General features: G+C 42.4%; 16 non-coding genes across 16 annotated transcripts; all 16 read right to left on the minus strand.

The window, feature by feature from the left end:
* Window positions 1–506: 506 nt before the first annotated feature.
* trnal-uag (transfer RNA leucine (anticodon UAG)) lies at window positions 507–588 on the minus strand. The gene has a single exon. It is a non-coding gene; the product is annotated as a tRNA-Leu (tRNA).
* A 1,409-nt stretch (window positions 589–1,997) lies between these two features.
* trnal-aag (transfer RNA leucine (anticodon AAG)) lies at window positions 1,998–2,079 on the minus strand. The gene has a single exon. It is a non-coding gene; the product is annotated as a tRNA-Leu (tRNA).
* Window positions 2,080–3,376: 1,297 nt separating this feature from the next.
* trnal-uag (transfer RNA leucine (anticodon UAG)) lies at window positions 3,377–3,458 on the minus strand. Its single transcript has one exon. It is a non-coding gene; the product is annotated as a tRNA-Leu (tRNA).
* A 1,409-nt stretch (window positions 3,459–4,867) lies between these two features.
* On the minus strand, window positions 4,868–4,949 carry trnal-aag (transfer RNA leucine (anticodon AAG)). The gene has a single exon. It is a non-coding gene; the product is annotated as a tRNA-Leu (tRNA).
* A 1,315-nt stretch (window positions 4,950–6,264) lies between these two features.
* On the minus strand, window positions 6,265–6,346 carry trnal-uag (transfer RNA leucine (anticodon UAG)). The gene has a single exon. It is a non-coding gene; the product is annotated as a tRNA-Leu (tRNA).
* A 1,409-nt stretch (window positions 6,347–7,755) lies between these two features.
* On the minus strand, window positions 7,756–7,837 carry trnal-aag (transfer RNA leucine (anticodon AAG)). Its single transcript has one exon. It is a non-coding gene; the product is annotated as a tRNA-Leu (tRNA).
* Window positions 7,838–9,152: 1,315 nt separating this feature from the next.
* Window positions 9,153–9,234, minus strand: trnal-uag (transfer RNA leucine (anticodon UAG)). Its single transcript has one exon. It is a non-coding gene; the product is annotated as a tRNA-Leu (tRNA).
* Window positions 9,235–10,632: 1,398 nt separating this feature from the next.
* Window positions 10,633–10,714, minus strand: trnal-aag (transfer RNA leucine (anticodon AAG)). The gene has a single exon. It is a non-coding gene; the product is annotated as a tRNA-Leu (tRNA).
* A 1,315-nt stretch (window positions 10,715–12,029) lies between these two features.
* trnal-uag (transfer RNA leucine (anticodon UAG)) lies at window positions 12,030–12,111 on the minus strand. The gene has a single exon. It is a non-coding gene; the product is annotated as a tRNA-Leu (tRNA).
* A 1,409-nt stretch (window positions 12,112–13,520) lies between these two features.
* Window positions 13,521–13,602, minus strand: trnal-aag (transfer RNA leucine (anticodon AAG)). The gene has a single exon. It is a non-coding gene; the product is annotated as a tRNA-Leu (tRNA).
* Window positions 13,603–14,917: 1,315 nt separating this feature from the next.
* On the minus strand, window positions 14,918–14,999 carry trnal-uag (transfer RNA leucine (anticodon UAG)). Its single transcript has one exon. It is a non-coding gene; the product is annotated as a tRNA-Leu (tRNA).
* Window positions 15,000–16,408: 1,409 nt separating this feature from the next.
* On the minus strand, window positions 16,409–16,490 carry trnal-aag (transfer RNA leucine (anticodon AAG)). The gene has a single exon. It is a non-coding gene; the product is annotated as a tRNA-Leu (tRNA).
* A 1,315-nt stretch (window positions 16,491–17,805) lies between these two features.
* trnal-uag (transfer RNA leucine (anticodon UAG)) lies at window positions 17,806–17,887 on the minus strand. Its single transcript has one exon. It is a non-coding gene; the product is annotated as a tRNA-Leu (tRNA).
* Window positions 17,888–19,296: 1,409 nt separating this feature from the next.
* On the minus strand, window positions 19,297–19,378 carry trnal-aag (transfer RNA leucine (anticodon AAG)). The gene has a single exon. It is a non-coding gene; the product is annotated as a tRNA-Leu (tRNA).
* A 1,315-nt stretch (window positions 19,379–20,693) lies between these two features.
* Window positions 20,694–20,775, minus strand: trnal-uag (transfer RNA leucine (anticodon UAG)). The gene has a single exon. It is a non-coding gene; the product is annotated as a tRNA-Leu (tRNA).
* Window positions 20,776–22,170: 1,395 nt separating this feature from the next.
* Window positions 22,171–22,252, minus strand: trnal-aag (transfer RNA leucine (anticodon AAG)). Its single transcript has one exon. It is a non-coding gene; the product is annotated as a tRNA-Leu (tRNA).
* Window positions 22,253–22,978: the final 726 nt, after the last annotated feature.

Genomic DNA, 22,978 nt, shown 5'->3' on the forward strand with positions numbered 1-22,978 from the left:
TAACACTGATGAAGAAAGTCTGAAATGAAAATAAAACTTACAGGTTTCGTGGGTAAACCAGGTTAATTCTGTCGATATCTGGTTAGAGTGAGGACTAATGAGAAACGCATGTGAATTCCGTTAAAAAATCACCATCTTAATCCTGCATTGCGAACATAGGCTCTACGTTTGCATTAAAACAATTGTCCTGTTGACACTGGAAGTCAGAAGGAAAAAGAGGAAATGCAGCACCTGTGAAGAGAGAAAGAGTGTTCTAATTTCGAGTCAGTTTGACTCTTCTGCCGAGTTCTCGAGTAACAATCCAGTCGTGGTTCTGAAATTAGTGGTGTTTGCTGTCATTCAGCGCTTTGATCCAGTGCCTGATCTGTGGGAAAGCCTCAAGTCCCCGATATACTCCATTCTCCAAGAACAGATCACGTTTGCATTGTCTCTTTCTTCTTTTTCAGTCAGACCTCTGTACAATCTCTGTATTCAATCTAATCTATGGCCAAAACTAAAAACATTCCTGGCAGCGGTGGGATTCGAACCCACGCCCCCGCAGAGACTGGAGCCTAAATCCAGCGCCTTAGACCGCTCGGCCACGCTACCACGTTCAACACAAAGCACGTCATGCCATTCACTGGGACTCATCCTGAAAGAGATCAGAACCAAATTAGTTGGGATGAGCCCTTGGCAACGTCGAGCACATTCCTTCTGCTGATTAGATCATCATGAACTGTGTAACAAACGGAAATTATCTCCAGTTGTAAATATTAAAAACAGGATATTGTAAACATCAAAGGGGTAGCCTCGATTAAAGAAAAACCTTCGGCACAAAGGCATCTGAAAAGATATTATTATCTTTGTACTTTACAGACTATTTACACCCCTCTTTTCACCACTTTGTTTGTCTATCGTTTCTTTGTGTAGAGGCAGGGACGAGTTAACCTTGGGGATAGGGTGGTTTAAGAATTACTTGACGTCTAACCTGTTATATTTGTGGCATATTTAATTATAATTATTGTTATTAATAACATTCATTTTATTTACGTTTGCAAACCTGTCGATTATAGATAGTGAGTAGGTAAGGAACAAATACTTCGGGTGTTTTTCGAAGAAATATTCATAATTTCAATTGTTTTTCGACTCCGGTTCAAGTGAGGCTGGAATTAACTGCGTAAAGTGTTCAGAATGTGATGTCTGGCAGTCGCTTTCACTGATGAAAATATGTCGTGTGCTGTCTTGTACGTTTCACATGAGCCGCAGTGTTTGGTGGGTGGATTTTGGAAATTGCAGCTTGTAGGCCAATTTCACCTCACTGTCGATTTAATGTTCCAGCTCACAGCAATCGGTGGTGTTCTTGACTGAAGCAGTCATTAGTGCTGCAAGGAAACATGTCACTTTGTCGGAGAAACTTAACGCTGATGAAGAAAGTCTGAAATGAAAATAAAACCTGTAGGTTTCATGGGTAAACCAGGTTCATTCTCCGGCCACCGCGTTAGAATCAGGAATGATGAGAAGCCTACGTTTTTCCGTTACAAAACCCCAATTCCACCATCTTAATTCTGGGACACAAACACAAGCTCTGCGATTGCATTGAAATAATTATACTGTGGCAACCGGACATCTGAAATGAAAATAGAAAATACAGCATCTGTGATGAGAGAAATAGAGTAAGAAGTCTGACAACACCAGATTAAAGTCCAACAGGTTTGAATCAAATCACTAGCTTTCGGAGCACTGCTCTTTCCTCAGATGAATGAAGAGAGAAATCGAGTTCTCATTTCAAGTCGGCATGTCCCTTCTGCAGAGTTCTCTATTTAGAACTGAGTTGCTGATTGAAACCAATGTTGTCATCTGTCATTCAGCATTTGATCCAGTGGCATTTCTGGGCATGAGCTCCACACACATTCCCTTCTGCAAGAATTTGCCTTGCCGATCCAGTTTTTTTTTCAGTCAGCCTGAGCGCACAACCTCTGTGTTCAACGTAATGTCGATGGCAAAACAGGAAATACAGCTGGCAGGGGTGGGATTCGAACCCACGCCTCCGCAGAGACTGGAGCCTTAATCCAGCGCCTTAGACCGCTCGGCCACGCTACCACATCAAATACAGACCGAATCGTGCCCTTCCTTGATACTGGGATAGATCAGTTTGACAAAGAGTAATTGGACTCGAAACGTTACAGCTTTTCTCTCCCGACGGATGCTGCCAGACCTGCTGAGATTTTCCACCATTTTCTCGTTGGATCAGAAGCAAAGGCACTGTGAAGACCCCCTGGCAATCTCGAGCCAGTTCCGTCAGTTTACAAGTCATCTCCAGTCAGAAGCACAATCGGTTGCTCCGATGGCTATCACGTGTGTGAGTTCGAAGCTGGGGGGAACGAGTTTAAGTTGTTTGGGGAGGGGGGCGCTGGTAAAAAGTGGCTAACAGCGAACCTGTTGCTTTTGTGGTACATATAATTATCATTATTGTCAATAATAAAATTAATTGTGTTTACATTTCAAAACCTGGTGACTGTAGATATTGAACAGCTAAGGACAAAATACCTCAGGTGTATTGAGAAGAAATATTTCTTAATTTCAATTCTGAAAAGACCCCGTGTAATGTGGGTTCGGCATTACCTGCGCACTAATAAGGTCACCTAACACGACCTGCAAGAGTTCAGAATGTGATGGACGACAGATGGTTTCATTCATAAATATCTGTCGTGTGCTGTCTTGTCCGTTTCACAGGAGCCGCAGTGTTTGGTGGCAGGGTTTTGTGAATTTCAGCATGTGCGACTATTTCACCTCACTGTCAATTGAATGTTCAAACTCACAGCAATCGAAGCTGTTCTTGACTGACTTGTCACTTGTGCTACAAGGAAACATGTCACTTTATCGCAGAAACTTAACACTGATGAAGAAAGTCTGAAATGAAAATAAAACTTACAGGTTTCGTGGGTAAACCAGGTTAATTCTGTCGATATCTGGTTAGAGTGAGGACTAATGAGAAGCGCATGTGAATTCCGTTAGAAAATCACCATCTTAATCCTGCATTGCGAACATAGGCTCTACGTTTGCATTAAAACAATTGTCCTGTTGACACTGGAAGTCAGAAGGAAAAAGAGGAAATGCAGCACCTGTGAAGAGAGAAATAGTGTTCTAATTTCGAGTCAGTTTGACTCTTCTGCCGAGTTCTCGAGTAACAATCCAGTCGTGGTTCTGAAATTAGTGGTGTTTGCTGTCATTCAGCGCTTTGATCCAGTGCCTGATCTGTGGGAAAGCCTCAAGTCCCCGATATACTCCATTCTCCAAGAACAGATCACGTTTGCATTGTCTCTTTCTTCTTTTTCAGTCAGACCTCTGTACAATCTCTGTATTCAATCTAATCTATGGCCAAAACTAAAAACATTCCTGGCAGCGGTGGGATTCGAACCCACGCCCCCGCAGAGACTGGAGCCTAAATCCAGCGCCTTAGACCGCTCGGCCACGCTACCACGTTCAACACAAAGCACGTCATGCCATTCACTGGGACTCATCCTGAAAGAGATCAGAACCAAATTAGTTGGGATGAGCCCTTGGCAACGTCGAGCACATTCCTTCTGCTGATTAGATCATCATGAACTGTGTAACAAACGGAAATTATCTCCAGTTGTAAATATTAAAAACAGGATATTGTAAACATCAAAGGGGTAGCCTCGATTAAAGAAAAACCTTCGGCACAAAGGCATCTGAAAAGATATTATTATCTTTGTACTTTACAGACTATTTACACCCCTCTTTTCACCACTTTGTTTGTCTATCGTTTCTTTGTGTAGAGGCAGGGACGAGTTAACCTTGGGGATAGGGTGGTTTAAGAATTACTTGACGTCTAACCTGTTATATTTGTGGCATATTTAATTATAATTATTGTTATTAATAACATTCATTTTATTTACGTTTGCAAACCTGTCGATTATAGATAGTGAGTAGGTAAGGAACAAATACTTCGGGTGTTTTTCGAAGAAATATTCATAATTTCAATTGTTTTTCGACTCCGGTTCAAGTGAGGCTGGAATTAACTGCGTAAAGTGTTCAGAATGTGATGTCTGGCAGTCGCTTTCACTGATGAAAATATGTCGTGTGCTGTCTTGTACGTTTCACATGAGCCGCAGTGTTTGGTGGGTGGATTTTGGAAATTGCAGCTTGTAGGCCAATTTCACCTCACTGTCGATTTAATGTTCCAGCTCACAGCAATCGGTGGTGTTCTTGACTGAAGCAGTCATTAGTGCTGCAAGGAAACATGTCACTTTGTCGGAGAAACTTAACGCTGATGAAGAAAGTCTGAAATGAAAATAAAACCTGTAGGTTTCATGGGTAAACCAGGTTCATTCTCCGGCCACCGCGTTAGAATCAGGAATGATGAGAAGCCTACGTTTTTCCGTTACAAAACCCCAATTCCACCATCTTAATTCTGGGACACAAACACAAGCTCTGCGATTGCATTGAAATAATTATACTGTGGCAACCGGACATCTGAAATGAAAATAGAAAATACAGCATCTGTGATGAGAGAAATAGAGTAAGAAGTCTGACAACACCAGATTAAAGTCCAACAGGTTTGAATCAAATCACTAGCTTTCGGAGCACTGCTCTTTCCTCAGATGAATGAAGAGAGAAATCGAGTTCTCATTTCAAGTCGGCATGTCCCTTCTGCAGAGTTCTCTATTTAGAACTGAGTTGCTGATTGAAACCAATGTTGTCATCTGTCATTCAGCATTTGATCCAGTGGCATTTCTGGGCATGAGCTCCATACACATTCCCTTCTGCAAGAATTTGACTTGCCGATCCAGTTTTTTTTTCAGTCAGCCTGAGCGCACAACCTCTGTGTTCAACGTAATGTCGATGGCAAAACAGGAAATACAACTGGCAGCGGTGGGATTCGAACCCACGCCTCCGCAGAGACTGGAGCCTTAATCCGCCGCCTTAGACCGCTCGGCCACGCTACCACATCAAATACAGACCGAATCGTGCCCTTCCTTGATACTGAGATAGATCAGTTTGACAAAGAGTAATTGGACTCGAAACGTTACAGCTTTTCTCTCCCTACGGATGCTGCCAGACCTGCTGAGATTTTCCACCATTTTCTCGTTGGATCAGAAGCAAAGGCACTGTGAAGACCCCCTGGCAATCTCGAGCCAGTTCCGTCAGTTTATCAGAACTGTGTAACAAACAAGTCATCTCCAGTCAGAAGCACAATCGGTTGCTCCGATGGCTATCACGTGTGTGAGTTCGAAGCTGGGGGGAACGAGTTTAAGTTGTTTGGGGAGGGGGGCGCTGGTAAAAAGTGGCTAACAGCGAACCTGTTGCTTTTGTGGTACATATAATTATCATTATTGTCAATAATAAAATTAATTGTGTTTACATTTCAAAACCTGGTGACTGTAGATATTGAACAGCTAAGGACAAAAAAGCTCAGGTGTATTGAGAAGAAATATTTCTTAATTTCAATTCTGAAAAGACCCCGTGTAATGTGGGTTCGGCATTACCTGCGCACTAATAAGGTCACCTAACACGACCTGCAAGAGTTCAGAATGTGATGGACGACAGATGGTTTCATTCATAAATATCTGTCGTGTGCTGTCTTGTCCGTTTCACAGGAGCCGCAGTGTTTGGTGGCAGGGTTTTGTGAATTTCAGCATGTGCGACTATTTCACCTCACTGTCAATTGAATGTTCAAACTCACAGCAATCGAAGCTGTTCTTGACTGACTTGTCACTTGTGCTACAAGGAAACATGTCACTTTATCGCAGAAACTTAACACTGATGAAGAAAGTCTGAAATGAAAATAAAACTTACAGGTTTCGTGGGTAAACCAGGTTAATTCTGTCGATATCTGGTTAGAGTGAGGACTAATGAGAAGCGCATGTGAATTCCGTTAGAAAATCACCATCTTAATCCTGCATTGCGAACATAGGCTCTACGTTTGCATTAAAACAATTGTCCTGTTGACACTGGAAGTCAGAAGGAAAAAGAGGAAATGCAGCACCTGTGAAGAGAGAAAGAGTGTTCTAATTTCGAGTCAGTTTGACTCTTCTGCCGAGTTCTCGAGTAACAATCCAGTCGTGGTTCTGAAATTAGTGGTGTTTGCTGTCATTCAGCGCTTTGATCCAGTGCCTGATCTGTGGGAAAGCCTCAAGTCCCCGATATACTCCATTCTCCAAGAACAGATCACGTTTGCATTGTCTCTTTCTTCTTTTTCAGTCAGACCTCTGTACAATCTCTGTATTCAATCTAATCTATGGCCAAAACTAAAAACATTCCTGGCAGCGGTGGGATTCGAACCCACGCCCCCGCAGAGACTGGAGCCTAAATCCAGCGCCTTAGACCGCTCGGCCACGCTACCACGTTCAACACAAAGCACGTCATGCCATTCACTGGGACTCATCCTGAAAGAGATCAGAACCAAATTAGTTGGGATGAGCCCTTGGCAACGTCGAGCACATTCCTTCTGCTGATTAGATCATCATGAACTGTGTAACAAACGGAAATTATCTCCAGTTGTAAATATTAAAAACAGGATATTGTAAACATCAAAGGGGTAGCCTCGATTAAAGAAAAACCTTCGGCACAAAGGCATCTGAAAAGATATTATTATCTTTGTACTTTACAGACTATTTACACCCCTCTTTTCACCACTTTGTTTGTCTATCGTTTCTTTGTGTAGAGGCAGGGACGAGTTAACCTTGGGGATAGGGTGGTTTAAGAATTACTTGACGTCTAACCTGTTATATTTGTGGCATATTTAATTATAATTATTGTTATTAATAACATTCATTTTATTTACGTTTGCAAACCTGTCGATTATAGATAGTGAGTAGGTAAGGAACAAATACTTCGGGTGTTTTTCGAAGAAATATTCATAATTTCAATTGTTTTTCGACTCCGGTTCAAGTGAGGCTGGAATTAACTGCGTAAAGTGTTCAGAATGTGATGTCTGGCAGTCGCTTTCACTGATGAAAATATGTCGTGTGCTGTCTTGTACGTTTCACATGAGCCGCAGTGTTTGGTGGGTGGATTTTGGAAATTGCAGCTTGTAGGCCAATTTCACCTCACTGTCGATTTAATGTTCCAGCTCACAGCAATCGGTGGTGTTCTTGACTGAAGCAGTCATTAGTGCTGCAAGGAAACATGTCACTTTGTCGGAGAAACTTAACGCTGATGAAGAAAGTCTGAAATGAAAATAAAACCTGTAGGTTTCATGGGTAAACCAGGTTCATTCTCCGGCCACCGCGTTAGAATCAGGAATGATGAGAAGCCTACGTTTTTCCGTTACAAAACCCCAATTCCACCATCTTAATTCTGGGACACAAACACAAGCTCTGCGATTGCATTGAAATAATTATACTGTGGCAACCGGACATCTGAAATGAAAATAGAAAATACAGCATCTGTGATGAGAGAAATAGAGTAAGAAGTCTGACAACACCAGATTAAAGTCCAACAGGTTTGAATCAAATCACTAGCTTTCGGAGCACTGCTCTTTCCTCAGATGAATGAAGAGAGAAATCGAGTTCTCATTTCAAGTCGGCATGTCCCTTCTGCAGAGTTCTCTATTTAGAACTGAGTTGCTGATTGAAACCAATGTTGTCATCTGTCATTCAGCATTTGATCCAGTGGCATTTCTGGGCATGAGCTTCATACACATTCCCTTCTGCAAGAATTTGCCTTGCCGATCCAGTTTTTTTTTCAGTCAGCCTGAGCGCACAACCTCTGTGTTCAACGTAATGTCGATGGCAAAACAGGAAATACAACTGGCAGCGGTGGGATTCGAACCCACGCCTCCGCAGAGACTGGAGCCTTAATCCAGCGCCTTAGACCGCTCGGCCACGCTACCACATCAAATACAGACCGAATCGTGCCCTTCCTTGATACTGAGATAGATCAGTTTGACAAAGAGTAATTGGACTCGAAACGTTACAGCTTTTCTCTCCCTACGGATGCTGCCAGACCTGCTGAGATTTTCCACCATTTTCTCGTTGGATCAGAAGCAAAGGCACTGTGAAGACCCCCTGGCAATCTCGAGCCAGTTCCGTCAGTTTATCAGAACTGTGTAACAAACAAGTCATCTCCAGTCAGAAGCACAATCGGTTGCTCCGATGGCTATCACGTGTGTGAGTTCGAAGCTGGGGGGAACGAGTTTAAGTTGTTTGGGGAGGGGGGAGCTGGTAAAAAGTGGCTAACAGCGAACCTGTTGCTTTTGTGGTACATATAATTATCATTATTGTCAATAATAAAATTAATTGTGTTTACATTTCAAAACCTGGTGACTGTAGATATTGAACAGCTAAGGACAAAATACCTCAGGTGTATTGAGAAGAAATATTTCTTAATTTCAATTCTGAAAAGACCCCGTGTAATGTGGGTTCGGCATTACCTGCGCACTAATAAGGTCACCTAACACGACCTGCAAGAGTTCAGAATGTGATGGACGACAGATGGTTTCATTCATAAATATCTGTCGTGTGCTGTCTTGTCCGTTTCACAGGAGCCGCAGTGTTTGGTGGCAGGGTTTTGTGAATTTCAGCATGTGCGACTATTTCACCTCACTGTCAATTGAATGTTCAAACTCACAGCAATCGAAGCTGTTCTTGACTGACTTGTCACTTGTGCTACAAGGAAACATGTCACTTTATCGCAGAAACTTAACACTGATGAAGAAAGTCTGAAATGAAAATAAAACTTACAGGTTTCGTGGGTAAACCAGGTTAATTCTGTCGATATCTGGTTAGAGTGAGGACTAATGAGAAGCGCATGTGAATTCCGTTAGAAAATCACCATCTTAATCCTGCATTGCGAACATAGGCTCTACGTTTGCATTAAAACAATTGTCCTGTTGACACTGGAAGTCAGAAGGAAAAAGAGGAAATGCAGCACCTGTGAAGAGAGAAATAGTGTTCTAATTTCGAGTCAGTTTGACTCTTCTGCCGAGTTCTCGAGTAACAATCCAGTCGTGGTTCTGAAATTAGTGGTGTTTGCTGTCATTCAGCGCTTTGATCCAGTGCCTGATCTGTGGGAAAGCCTCAAGTCCCCGATATACTCCATTCTCCAAGAACAGATCACGTTTGCATTGTCTCTTTCTTCTTTTTCAGTCAGACCTCTGTACAATCTCTGTATTCAATCTAATCGATGGCCAAAACTAAAAACATTCCTGGCAGCGGTGGGATTCGAACCCACGCCCCCGCAGAGACTGGAGCCTAAATCCAGCGCCTTAGACCGCTCGGCCACGCTACCACGTTCAACACAAAGCACGTCATGCCATTCACTGGGACTCATCCTGAAAGAGATCAGAACCAAATTAGTTGGGATGAGCCCTTGGCAACGTCGAGCACATTCCTTCTGCTGATTAGATCATCATGACCTGTGTAACAAACGGAAATTATCTCCAGTTGTAAATATTAAAAACAGGATATTGTAAACATCAAAGGGGTAGCCTCGATTAAAGAAAAACCTTCGGCACAAAGGCATCTGAAAAGATATTATTATCTTTGTACTTTACAGACTATTTACACCCCTCTTTTCACCACTTTGTTTGTCTATCGTTTCTTTGTGTAGAGGCAGGGACGAGTTAACCTTGGGGATAGGGTGGTTTAAGAATTACTTGACGTCTAACCTGTTATATTTGTGGCATATTTAATTATAATTATTGTTATTAATAACATTCATTTTATTTACGTTTGCAAACCTGTCGATTATAGATAAGGAACAAATACTTCGGGTGTTTTTCGAAGAAATATTCATAATTTCAATTGTTTTTCGACTCCGGTTCAAGTGAGGCTGGAATTAACTGCGTAAAGTGTTCAGAATGTGATGTCTGGCAGTCGCTTTCACTGATGAAAATATGTCGTGTGCTGTCTTGTACGTTTCACATGAGCCGCAGTGTTTGGTGGGTGGATTTTGGAAATTGCAGCTTGTAGGCCAATTTCACCTCACTGTCGATTTAATGTTCCAGCTCACAGCAATCGGTGGTGTTCTTGACTGAAGCAGTCATTAGTGCTGCAAGGAAACATGTCACTTTGTCGGAGAAACTTAACGCTGATGAAGAAAGTCTGAAATGAAAATAAAACCTGTAGGTTTCATGGGTAAACCAGGTTCATTCTCCGGCCACCGCGTTAGAATCAGGAATGATGAGAAGCCTACGTTTTTCCGTTACAAAACCCCAATTCCACCATCTTAATTCTGGGACACAAACACAAGCTCTGCGATTGCATTGAAATAATTATACTGTGGCTACCGGAGATCTGAAATGAAAATAGAAAATACAGCATCTGTGATGAGAGAAATAGCGTAAGAAGTCTTACAACACCAGATTAAAGTCCAACAGGTTTGAATCAAATCACTAGCTTTCGGAGCACTGCTCTTTCATCAGATGAATGAAGAGAGAAATCGAGTTCTCATTTCAAGTCGGCATGTCCCTTCTGCAGAGTTCTCTATTTAGAACTGAGTTGCTGATTGAAACCAATGTTGTCATCTGTCATTCAGCATTTGATCCAGTGGCATTTCTGGGCATGAGCCCCACACACATTCCCTTCTGCAAGAATTTGCCTTGCCGATCCAGTTTTTTTTTCAGTCAGCCTGAGCGCACAACCTCTGTGTTCAACGTAATGTCGATGACAAAACAGGAAATACAACTGGCAGCGGTGGGATTCGAACCCACGCCTCCGCAGAGACTGGAGCCTTAATCCAGCGCCTTAGACCGCTCGGCCACGCTACCACATCAAATTCGGACCGAATCGTGCCCTTCCTTGATACTGAGATAGATCAGTTTGACAAAGAGTAATTGGACTCGAAACGTTACAGCTTTTCTCTCCCTACAGATGCTGCCAGACCTGCTGAGATTTTCCACCATTTTCTCGTTGGATCAGAAGCAAAGGCATTGTGAAGACCCCTTGGCAATCTCGAGCCAGTTCCGTCAGTTTATCAGAACTGTGTAACAAACAAGTCATCTCCAGTCAGAAGCACAATCGGTTGCTCCGATGGCTATCACGTGTGTGAGTTCGAAGCTGGGGGGAACGAGTTTAAGTTGTTTGGGGAGGGGGGCGCGGGTAAAAAGTAGCTAACAGCTAACCTGTTGCTTTTGTGGTACATATAATTATCATTATTGTCAATAATAAAATTAATTGTGTTTACATTTCAAAACCAGGTGACTGTAGATATTGAACAGCTAAGGACAAAATACCTCAGGTGTATTGAGAAGAAATATTTCTTAATTTCAATTCTGAAAAGACCCCGTGTAATGTGGGTTCGGCATTACCTGCGCACTAATAAGGTCACCTAACACGACCTGCAAGAGTTCAGAATGTGATGGACGACAGATGGTTTCATTCATAAATATCTGTCGTGTGCTGTCTTGTCCGTTTCACAGGAGCCGCAGTGTTTGGTGGCAGGGTTTTGTGAATTTCAGCATGTGCGACTATTTCACCTCACTGTCAATTGAATGTTCAAACTCACAGCAATCGAAGCTGTTCTTGACTGACTTGTCACTTGTGCTACAAGGAAACATGTCACTTTATCGCAGAAACTTAACACTGATGAAGAAAGTCTGAAATGAAAATAAAACTTACAGGTTTCGTGGGTAAACCAGGTTAATTCTGTCGATATCTGGTTAGAGTGAGGACTAATGAGAAACGCATGTGAATTCCGTTAGAAAATCACCATCTTAATCCTGCATTGCGAACATAGGCTCTACGTTTGCATTAAAACAATTGTCCTGTTGACACTGGAAGTCAGAAGGAAAAAGAGGAAATGCAGCACCTGTGAAGAGAGAAAGAGTGTTCTAATTTCGAGTCAGTTTGACTCTTCTGCCGAGTTCTCGAGTAACAATCCAGTCGTGGTTCTGAAATTAGTGGTGTTTGCTGTCATTCAGCGCTTTGATCCAGTGCCTGATCTGTGGGAAAGCCTCAAGTCCCCGATATACTCCATTCTCCAAGAACAGATCACGTTTGCATTGTCTCTTTCTTCTTTTTCAGTCAGACCTCTGTACAATCTCTGTATTCAATCTAATCTATGGCCAAAACTAAAAACATTCCTGGCAGCGGTGGGATTCGAACCCACGCCCCCGCAGAGACTGGAGCCTAAATCCAGCGCCTTAGACCGCTCGGCCACGCTACCACGTTCAACACAAAGCACGTCATGCCATTCACTGGGACTCATCCTGAAAGAGATCAGAACCAAATTAGTTGGGATGAGCCCTTGGCAACGTCGAGCACATTCCTTCTGCTGATTAGATCATCATGAACTGTGTAACAAACGGAAATTATCTCCAGTTGTAAATATTAAAAACAGGATATTGTAAACATCAAAGGGGTAGCCTCGATTAAAGAAAAACCTTCGGCACAAAGGCATCTGAAAAGATATTATTATCTTTGTACTTTACAGACTATTTACACCCCTCTTTTCACCACTTTGTTTGTCTATCGTTTCTTTGTGTAGAGGCAGGGACGAGTTAACCTTGGGGATAGGGTGGTTTAAGAATTACTTGACGTCTAACCTGTTATATTTGTGGCATATTTAATTATAATTATTGTTATTAATAACATTCATTTTATTTACGTTTGCAAACCTGTCGATTATAGATAGTGAGTAGGTAAGGAACAAATACTTCGGGTGTTTTTCGAAGAAATATTCATAATTTCAATTGTTTTTCGACTCCGGTTCAAGTGAGGCTGGAATTAACTGCGTAAAGTGTTCAGAATGTGATGTCTGGCAGTCGCTTTCACTGATGAAAATATGTCGTGTGCTGTCTTGTACGTTTCACATGAGCCGCAGTGTTTGGTGGGTGGATTTTGGAAATTGCAGCTTGTAGGCCAATTTCACCTCACTGTCGATTTAATGTTCCAGCTCACAGCAATCGGTGGTGTTCTTGACTGAAGCAGTCATTAGTGCTGCAAGGAAACATGTCACTTTGTCGGAGAAACTTAACGCTGATGAAGAAAGTCTGAAATGAAAATAAAACCTGTAGGTTTCATGGGTAAACCAGGTTCATTCTCCGGCCACCGCGTTAGAATCAGGAATGATGAGAAGCCTACGTTTTTCCGTTACAAAACCCCAATTCCACCATCTTAATTCTGGGACACAAACACAAGCTCTGCGATTGCATTGAAATAATTATACTGTGGCAACCGGACATCTGAAATGAAAATAGAAAATACAGCATCTGTGATGAGAGAAATAGAGTAAGAAGTCTGACAACACCAGATTAAAGTCCAACAGGTTTGAATCAAATCACTAGCTTTCGGAGCACTGCTCTTTCCTCAGATGAATGAAGAGAGAAATCGAGTTCTCATTTCAAGTCGGCATGTCCCTTCTGCAGAGTTCTCTATTTAGAACTGAGTTGCTGATTGAAACCAATGTTGTCATCTGTCATTCAGCATTTGATCCAGTGGCATTTCTGGGCATGAGCTCCATACACATTCCCTTCTGCAAGAATTTGACTTGCCGATCCAGTTTTTTTTTCAGTCAGCCTGAGCGCACAACCTCTGTGTTCAACGTAATGTCGATGGCAAAACAGGAAATACAACTGGCAGCGGTGGGATTCGAACCCACGCCTCCGCAGAGACTGGAGCCTTAATCCGCCGCCTTAGACCGCTCGGCCACGCTACCACATCAAATACAGACCGAATCGTGCCCTTCCTTGATACTGAGATAGATCAGTTTGACAAAGAGTAATTGGACTCGAAACGTTACAGCTTTTCTCTCCCTACGGATGCTGCCAGACCTGCTGAGATTTTCCACCATTTTCTCGTTGGATCAGAAGCAAAGGCACTGTGAAGACCCCCTGGCAATCTCGAGCCAGTTCCGTCAGTTTATCAGAACTGTGTAACAAACAAGTCATCTCCAGTCAGAAGCACAATCGGTTGCTCCGATGGCTATCACGTGTGTGAGTTCGAAGCTGGGGGGAACGAGTTTAAGTTGTTTGGGGAGGGGGGCGCTGGTAAAAAGTGGCTAACAGCGAACCTGTTGCTTTTGTGGTACATATAATTATCATTATTGTCAATAATAAAATTAATTGTGTTTACATTTCAAAACCTGGTGACTGTAGATATTGAACAGCTAAGGACAAAATACCTCAGGTGTATTGAGAAGAAATATTTCTTAATTTCAATTCTGAAAAGACCCCGTGTAATGTGGGTTCGGCATTACCTGCGCACTAATAAGGTCACCTAACACGACCTGCAAGAGTTCAGAATGTGATGGACGACAGATGGTTTCATTCATAAATATCTGTCGTGTGCTGTCTTGTCCGTTTCACAGGAGCCGCAGTGTTTGGTGGCAGGGTTTTGTGAATTTCAGCATGTGCGACTATTTCACCTCACTGTCAATTGAATGTTCAAACTCACAGCAATCGAAGCTGTTCTTGACTGACTTGTCACTTGTGCTACAAGGAAACATGTCACTTTATCGCAGAAACTTAACACTGATGAAGAAAGTCTGAAATGAAAATAAAACTTACAGGTTTCGTGGGTAAACCAGGTTAATTCTGTCGATATCTGGTTAGAGTGAGGACTAATGAGAAGCGCATGTGAATTCCGTTAGAAAATCACCATCTTAATCCTGCATTGCGAACATAGGCTCTACGTTTGCATTAAAACAATTGTCCTGTTGACACTGGAAGTCAGAAGGAAAAAGAGGAAATGCAGCACCTGTGAAGAGAGAAATAGTGTTCTAATTTCGAGTCAGTTTGACTCTTCTGCCGAGTTCTCGAGTAACAATCCAGTCGTGGTTCTGAAATTAGTGGTGTTTGCTGTCATTCAGCGCTTTGATCCAGTGCCTGATCTGTGGGAAAGCCTCAAGTCCCCGATATACTCCATTCTCCAAGAACAGATCACGTTTGCATTGTCTCTTTCTTCTTTTTCAGTCAGACCTCTGTACAATCTCTGTATTCAATCTAATCTATGGCCAAAACTAAAAACATTCCTGGCAGCGGTGGGATTCGAACCCACGCCCCCGCAGAGACTGGAGCCTAAATCCAGCGCCTTAGACCGCTCGGCCACGCTACCACGTTCAACACAAAGCACGTCATGCCATTCACTGGGACTCATCCTGAAAGAGATCAGAACCAAATTAGTTGGGATGAGCCCTTGGCAACGTCGAGCACATTCCTTCTGCTGATTAGATCATCATGAACTGTGTAACAAACGGAAATTATCTCCAGTTGTAAATATTAAAAACAGGATATTGTAAACATCAAAGGGGTAGCCTCGATTAAAGAAAAACCTTCGGCACAAAGGCATCTGAAAAGATATTATTATCTTTGTACTTTACAGACTATTTACACCCCTCTTTTCACCACTTTGTTTGTCTATCGTTTCTTTGTGTAGAGGCAGGGACGAGTTAACCTTGGGGATAGGGTGGTTTAAGAATTACTTGACGTCTAACCTGTTATATTTGTGGCATATTTAATTATAATTATTGTTATTAATAACATTCATTTTATTTACGTTTGCAAACCTGTCGATTATAGATAGTGAGTAGGTAAGGAACAAATACTTCGGGTGTTTTTCGAAGAAATATTCATAATTTCAATTGTTTTTCGACTCCGGTTCAAGTGAGGCTGGAATTAACTGCGTAAAGTGTTCAGAATGTGATGTCTGGCAGTCGCTTTCACTGATGAAAATATGTCGTGTGCTGTCTTGTACGTTTCACATGAGCCGCAGTGTTTGGTGGGTGGATTTTGGAAATTGCAGCTTGTAGGCCAATTTCACCTCACTGTCGATTTAATGTTCCAGCTCACAGCAATCGGTGGTGTTCTTGACTGAAGCAGTCATTAGTGCTGCAAGGAAACATGTCACTTTGTCGGAGAAACTTAACGCTGATGAAGAAAGTCTGAAATGAAAATAAAACCTGTAGGTTTCATGGGTAAACCAGGTTCATTCTCCGGCCACCGCGTTAGAATCAGGAATGATGAGAAGCCTACGTTTTTCCGTTACAAAACCCCAATTCCACCATCTTAATTCTGGGACACAAACACAAGCTCTGCGATTGCATTGAAATAATTATACTGTGGCAACCGGACATCTGAAATGAAAATAGAAAATACAGCATCTGTGATGAGAGAAATAGAGTAAGAAGTCTGACAACACCAGATTAAAGTCCAACAGGTTTGAATCAAATCACTAGCTTTCGGAGCACTGCTCTTTCCTCAGATGAATGAAGAGAGAAATCGAGTTCTCATTTCAAGTCGGCATGTCCCTTCTGCAGAGTTCTCTATTTAGAACTGAGTTGCTGATTGAAACCAATGTTGTCATCTGTCATTCAGCATTTGATCCAGTGGCATTTCTGGGCATGAGCTTCATACACATTCCCTTCTGCAAGAATTTGCCTTGCCGATCCAGTTTTTTTTTCAGTCAGCCTGAGCGCACAACCTCTGTGTTCAACGTAATGTCGATGGCAAAACAGGAAATACAACTGGCAGCGGTGGGATTCGAACCCACGCCTCCGCAGAGACTGGAGCCTTAATCCAGCGCCTTAGACCGCTCGGCCACGCTACCACATCAAATACAGACCGAATCGTGCCCTTCCTTGATACTGAGATAGATCAGTTTGACAAAGAGTAATTGGACTCGAAACGTTACAGCTTTTCTCTCCCTACGGATGCTGCCAGACCTGCTGAGATTTTCCACCATTTTCTCGTTGGATCAGAAGCAAAGGCACTGTGAAGACCCCCTGGCAATCTCGAGCCAGTTCCGTCAGTTTATCAGAACTGTGTAACAAACAAGTCATCTCCAGTCAGAAGCACAATCGGTTGCTCCGATGGCTATCACGTGTGTGAGTTCGAAGCTGGGGGGAACGAGTTTAAGTTGTTTGGGGAGGGGGGCGCTGGTAAAAAGTGGCTAACAGCGAACCTGTTGCTTTTGTGGTACATATAATTATCATTATTGTCAATAATAAAATTAATTGTGTTTACATTTCAAAACCTGGTGACTGTAGATATTGAACAGCTAAGGACAAAATACCTCAGGTGTATTGAGAAGAAATATTTCTTAATTTCAATTCTGAAAAGACCCCGTGTAATGTGGGTTCGGCATTACCTGCGCACTAATAAGGTCACCTAACACGACCTGCAAGAGTTCAGAATGTGATGGACGACAGATGGTTTCATTCATAAATATCTGTCGTGTGCTGTCTTGTCCGTTTCACAGGAGCCGCAGTGTTTGGTGGCAGGGTTTTGTGAATTTCAGCATGTGCGACTATTTCACCTCACTGTCAATTGAATGTTCAAACTCACAGCAATCGAAGCTGTTCTTGACTGACTTGTCACTTGTGCTACAAGGAAACATGTCACTTTATCGCAGAAACTTAACACTGATGAAGAAAGTCTGAAATGAAAATAAAACTTACAGGTTTCGTGGGTAAACCAGGTTAATTCTGTCGATATCTGGTTAGAGTGAGGACTAATGAGAAGCGCATGTGAATTCCGTTAGAAAATCACCATCTTAATCCTGCATTGCGAACATAGGCTCTACGTTTGCATTAAAACAATTGTCCTGTTGACACTGGAAGTCAGAAGGAAAAAGAGGAAATGCAGCACCTGTGAAGAGAGAAATAGTGTTCTAATTTCGAGTCAGTTTGACTCTTCTGCCGAGTTCTCGAGTAACAATCCAGTCGTGGTTCTGAAATTAGTGGTGTTTGCTGTCATTCAGCGCTTTGATCCAGTGCCTGATCTGTGGGAAAGCCTCAAGTCCCCGATATACTCCATTCTCCAAGAACAGATCACGTTTGCATTGTCTCTTTCTTCTTTTTCAGTCAGACCTCTGTACAATCTCTGTATTCAATCTAATCTATGGCCAAAACTAAAAACATTCCTGGCAGCGGTGGGATTCGAACCCACGCCCCCGCAGAGACTGGAGCCTAAATCCAGCGCCTTAGACCGCTCGGCCACGCTACCACGTTCAACACAAAGCACGTCATGCCATTCACTGGGACTCATCCTGAAAGAGATCAGAACCAAATTAGTTGGGATGAGCCCTTGGCAACGTCGAGCACATTCCTTCTGCTGATTAGATCATCATGAACTGTGTAACAAACGGAAATTATCTCCAGTTGTAAATATTAAAAACAGGATATTGTAAACATCAAAGGGGTAGCCTCGATTAAAGAAAAACCTTCGGCACAAAGGCATCTGAAAAGATATTATTATCTTTGTACTTTACAGACTATTTACACCCCTCTTTTCACCACTTTGTTTGTCTATCGTTTCTTTGTGTAGAGGCAGGGACGAGTTAACCTTGGGGATAGGGTGGTTTAAGAATTACTTGACGTCTAACCTGTTATATTTGTGGCATATTTAATTATAATTATTGTTATTAATAACATTCATTTTATTTACGTTTGCAAACCTGTCGATTATAGATAGTGAGTAGGTAAGGAACAAATACTTCGGGTGTTTTTCGAAGAAATATTCATAATTTCAATTGTTTTTCGACTCCGGTTCAAGTGAGGCTGGAATTAACTGCGTAAAGTGTTCAGAATGTGATGTCTGGCAGTCGCTTTCACTGATGAAAATATGTCGTGTGCTGTCTTGTACGTTTCACATGAGCCGCAGTGTTTGGTGGGTGGATTTTGGAAATTGCAGCTTGTAGGCCAATTTCACCTCACTGTCGATTTAATGTTCCAGCTCACAGCAATCGGTGGTGTTCTTGACTGAAGCAGTCATTAGTGCTGCAAGGAAACATGTCACTTTGTCGGAGAAACTTAACGCTGATGAAGAAAGTCTGAAATGAAAATAAAACCTGTAGGTTTCATGGGTAAACCAGGTTCATTCTCCGGCCACCGCGTTAGAATCAGGAATGATGAGAAGCCTACGTTTTTCCGTTACAAAACCCCAATTCCACCATCTTAATTCTGGGACACAAACACAAGCTCTGCGATTGCATTGAAATAATTATACTGTGGCAACCGGACATCTGAAATGAAAATAGAAAATACAGCATCTGTGATGAGAGAAATAGAGTAAGAAGTCTGACAACACCAGATTAAAGTCCAACAGGTTTGAATCAAATCACTAGCTTTCGGAGCACTGCTCTTTCCTCAGATGAATGAAGAGAGAAATCGAGTTCTCATTTCAAGTCGGCATGTCCCTTCTGCAGAGTTCTCTATTTAGAACTGAGTTGCTGATTGAAACCAATGTTGTCATCTGTCATTCAGCATTTGATCCAGTGGCATTTCTGGGCATGAGCTTCATACACATTCCCTTCTGCAAGAATTTGCCTTGCCGATCCAGTTTTTTTTTCAGTCAGCCTGAGCACACAACCTCTGTGTTCAACGTAATGTCGATGGCAAAACAGGAAATACAACTGGCAGCGGTGGGATTCGAACCCACGCCTCCGCAGAGACTGGAGCCTTAATCCAGCGCCTTAGACCGCTCGGCCACGCTACCACATCAAATACAGACCGAATCGTGCCCTTCCTTGATACTGAGATAGATCAGTTTGACAAAGAGTAATTGGACTCGAAACGTTACAGCTTTTCTCTCCCTACGGATGCTGCCAGACCTGCTGAGATTTTCCACCATTTTCTCGTTGGATCAGAAGCAAAGGCACTGTGAAGACCCCCTGGCAATCTCGAGCCAGTTCCGTCAGTTTATCAGAACTGTGTAACAAACAAGTCATCTCCAGTCAGAAGCACAATCGGTTGCTCCGATGGCTATCACGTGTGTGAGTTCGAAGCTGGGGGGAACGAGTTTAAGTTGTTTGGGGAGGGGGGCGCTGGTAAAAAGTGGCTAACAGCGAACCTGTTGCTTTTGTGGTACATATAATTATCATTATTGTCAATAATAAAAGTAATTGTGTTTACATTTCAAAACCTGGTGACTGTAGATATTGAACAGCTAAGGACAAAATACCTCAGGTGTATTGAGAAGAAATATTTCTTAATTTCAATTCTGAAAAGACCCCGTGTAATGTGGGTTCGGCATTACCTGCGCACTAATAAGGTCACCTAACACGACCTGCAAGAGTTCAGAATGTGATGGACGACAGATGGTTTCATTCATAAATATCTGTCGTGTGCTGTCTTGTCCGTTTCACAGGAGCCGCAGTGTTTGGTGGGAGGGTTTTGTGAATTTCAGCATGTGCGACTATTTCACCTCACTGTCAATTGAATGTTCAAACTCACAGCAATCGAAGCTGTTCTTGACTGACTTGTCACTTGTGCTACAAGGAAACATGTCACTTTATCGCAGAAACTTAACACTGATGAAGAAAGTCTGAAATGAAAATAAAACTTACAGGTTTCGTGGGTAAACCAGGTTAATTCTGTCGATATCTGGTTAGAGTGAGGACTAATGAGAAGCGCATGTGAATTCCGTTAGAAAATCACCATCTTAATCCTGCATTGCGAACATAGGCTCTACGTTTGCATTAAAACAATTGTCCTGTTGACACTGGAAGTCAGAAGGAAAAAGAGGAAATGCAGCACCTGTGAAGAGAGAAATAGTGTTCTAATTTCGAGTCAGTTTGACTCTTCTGCCGAGTTCTCGAGTAACAATCCAGTCGTGGTTCTGAAATTAGTGGTGTTTGCTGTCATTCAGCGCTTTGATCCAGTGCCTGATCTGTGGGAAAGCCTCAAGTCCCCGATATACTCCATTCTCCAAGAACAGATCACGTTTGCATTGTCTCTTTCTTCTTTTTCAGTCAGACCTCTGTACAATCTCTGTATTCAATCTAATCGATGGCCAAAACTAAAAACATTCCTGGCAGCGGTGGGATTCGAACCCACGCCCCCGCAGAGACTGGAGCCTAAATCCAGCGCCTTAGACCGCTCGGCCACGCTACCACGTTCAACACAAAGCACGTCATGCCATTCACTGGGACTCATCCTGAAAGAGATCAGAACCAAATTAGTTGGGATGAGCCCTTGGCAACGTCGAGCACATTCCTTCTGCTGATTAGATCATCATGACCTGTGTAACAAACGGAAATTATCTCCAGTTGTAAATATTAAAAACAGGATATTGTAAACATCAAAGGGGTAGCCTCGATTAAAGAAAAACCTTCGGCACAAAGGCATCTGAAAAGATATTATTATCTTTGTACTTTACAGACTATTTACACCCCTCTTTTCACCACTTTGTTTGTCTATCGTTTCTTTGTGTAGAGGCAGGGACGAGTTAACCTTGGGGATAGGGTGGTTTAAGAATTACTTGACGTCTAACCTGTTATATTTGTGGCATATTTAATTATAATTATTGTTATTAATAACATTCATTTTATTTACGTTTGCAAACCTGTCGATTATAGATAGTGAGTAGGTAAGGAACAAATACTTCGGGTGTTTTTCGAAGAAATATTCATAATTTCAATTGTTTTTCGACTCCGGTTCAAGTGAGGCTGGAATTAACTGCGTAAAGTGTTCAGAATGTGATGTCTGGCAGTCGCTTTCACTGATGAAAATATGTCGTGTGCTGTCTTGTACGTTTCACATGAGCCGCAGTGTTTGGTGGGTGGATTTTGGAAATTGCAGCTTGTAGGCCAATTTCACCTCACTGTCGATTTAATGTTCCAGCTCACAGCAATCGGTGGTGTTCTTGACTGAAGCAGTCATTAGTGCTGCAAGGAAACATGTCACTTTGTCGGAGAAACTTAACGCTGATGAAGAAAGTCTGAAATGAAAATAAAACCTGTAGGTTTCATGGGTAAACCAGGTTAATTCTCCGGCCACCGCGTTAGAATCAGGAATGATGAGAAGCCTACGTGTTTCCGTTACAAAACCCCAATTCCACCATCTTAATTCTGGGACACAAACACAAGCATTGCATTGAAATAATTATACTGTGGCTACGGGACACCTGAAATGAAAATAGAAAATACAGCATCTGTGATGAGAGAAATAGAGTAAGGATTCTTCTATTAAAGTCCAACAGGTTTGAATCAAATCACTAGCTTTCGGAGCACTGCTCTTTCCTCAGATGAATGAAGAGAGAAATCGAGTTCTCATTTCAAGTCGGCATGTCCCTTCTGCAGAGTTCTCTATTTAGAATCCAGTTGCTGATTGAAACCAATGTTGTCATCTGTCATTCAGCATTTGATCCAGTGGCATTTCTGGGCATGAGCCCCACACACATTCCCTTCTGCAAGAATTTGCCTTGCCTATCCAGTTTTTTTTTCAGTCAGCCTGAGCGCACAACCTCTGTGTTCAACGTAATGTCGATGGCAAAACAGGAAATACAACTGGCAGCGGTGGGATTCGAACCCACGCCTCCGCAGAGACTGGAGCCTTAATTCAGCGCCTTAGACCGCTCGGCCACGCTACCACATCAAAGGCGGATCGAATCGTGCCCTTCCTTGATACCGAGATAGATCAGTTTGACAAAGAGTAATTGGACTCGAAACGTTACATCTTTTCTCTCCCTACAGATGCTGCCAGACCTGCTGAGATTTTCCACCATTTTCTCGTAGGATCAGAAGCAAAGGCATTGTGAAGACCCCATCTTCACGTGTGTGAGTTAGATGCTGGGACGAGTCTAAGTGAGTTGGGGGTCGCGGTTAAGAATTAGCTAACAGGTAACCTGTTGCACTTATGGTATGTATAATTATCATTATTGTCAATAATAAAATTAATTGTGTTTACATTTCAAAACCTGGTGACGGTAGATATTGAACTTCTAAGGACAAAATACATCAGGTGTTTTTCGAAGAAATATTTATTAATTTCAATTCTGAAAAGACTCCGTGTAATGTGGTTTTGGCATTAACTGCGCACTAGTTAGGTCACCGTCACACGACCTGAAAGAGTTCAGAATGTATTGGACGCCAGTTGCTTTCACAAATAAATATGTCGTGTACTGCCTTGTCCGCTTCACAGGACCCGCAGTGTTTGGTGGGAGGGTTTTACGAATTTCAGCTTGAGCGACTATTTCTCCTCACTGTCAATTGAATGTTCAAACTCACAGCAATCGATTCTGTTCTTGACTGATTATGTCTCTTGTGCTGCAAGGAAACATGAGACTTCTTCGCAGAAACTTAACGCTGATGAAGAA

Source organism: Scyliorhinus torazame, chromosome 5 (genome assembly GCF_047496885.1).
Source record: "Scyliorhinus torazame isolate Kashiwa2021f chromosome 5, sScyTor2.1, whole genome shotgun sequence".
In the NCBI taxonomy this organism is placed as follows: Eukaryota; Metazoa; Chordata; class Chondrichthyes; order Carcharhiniformes; family Scyliorhinidae; genus Scyliorhinus; species Scyliorhinus torazame.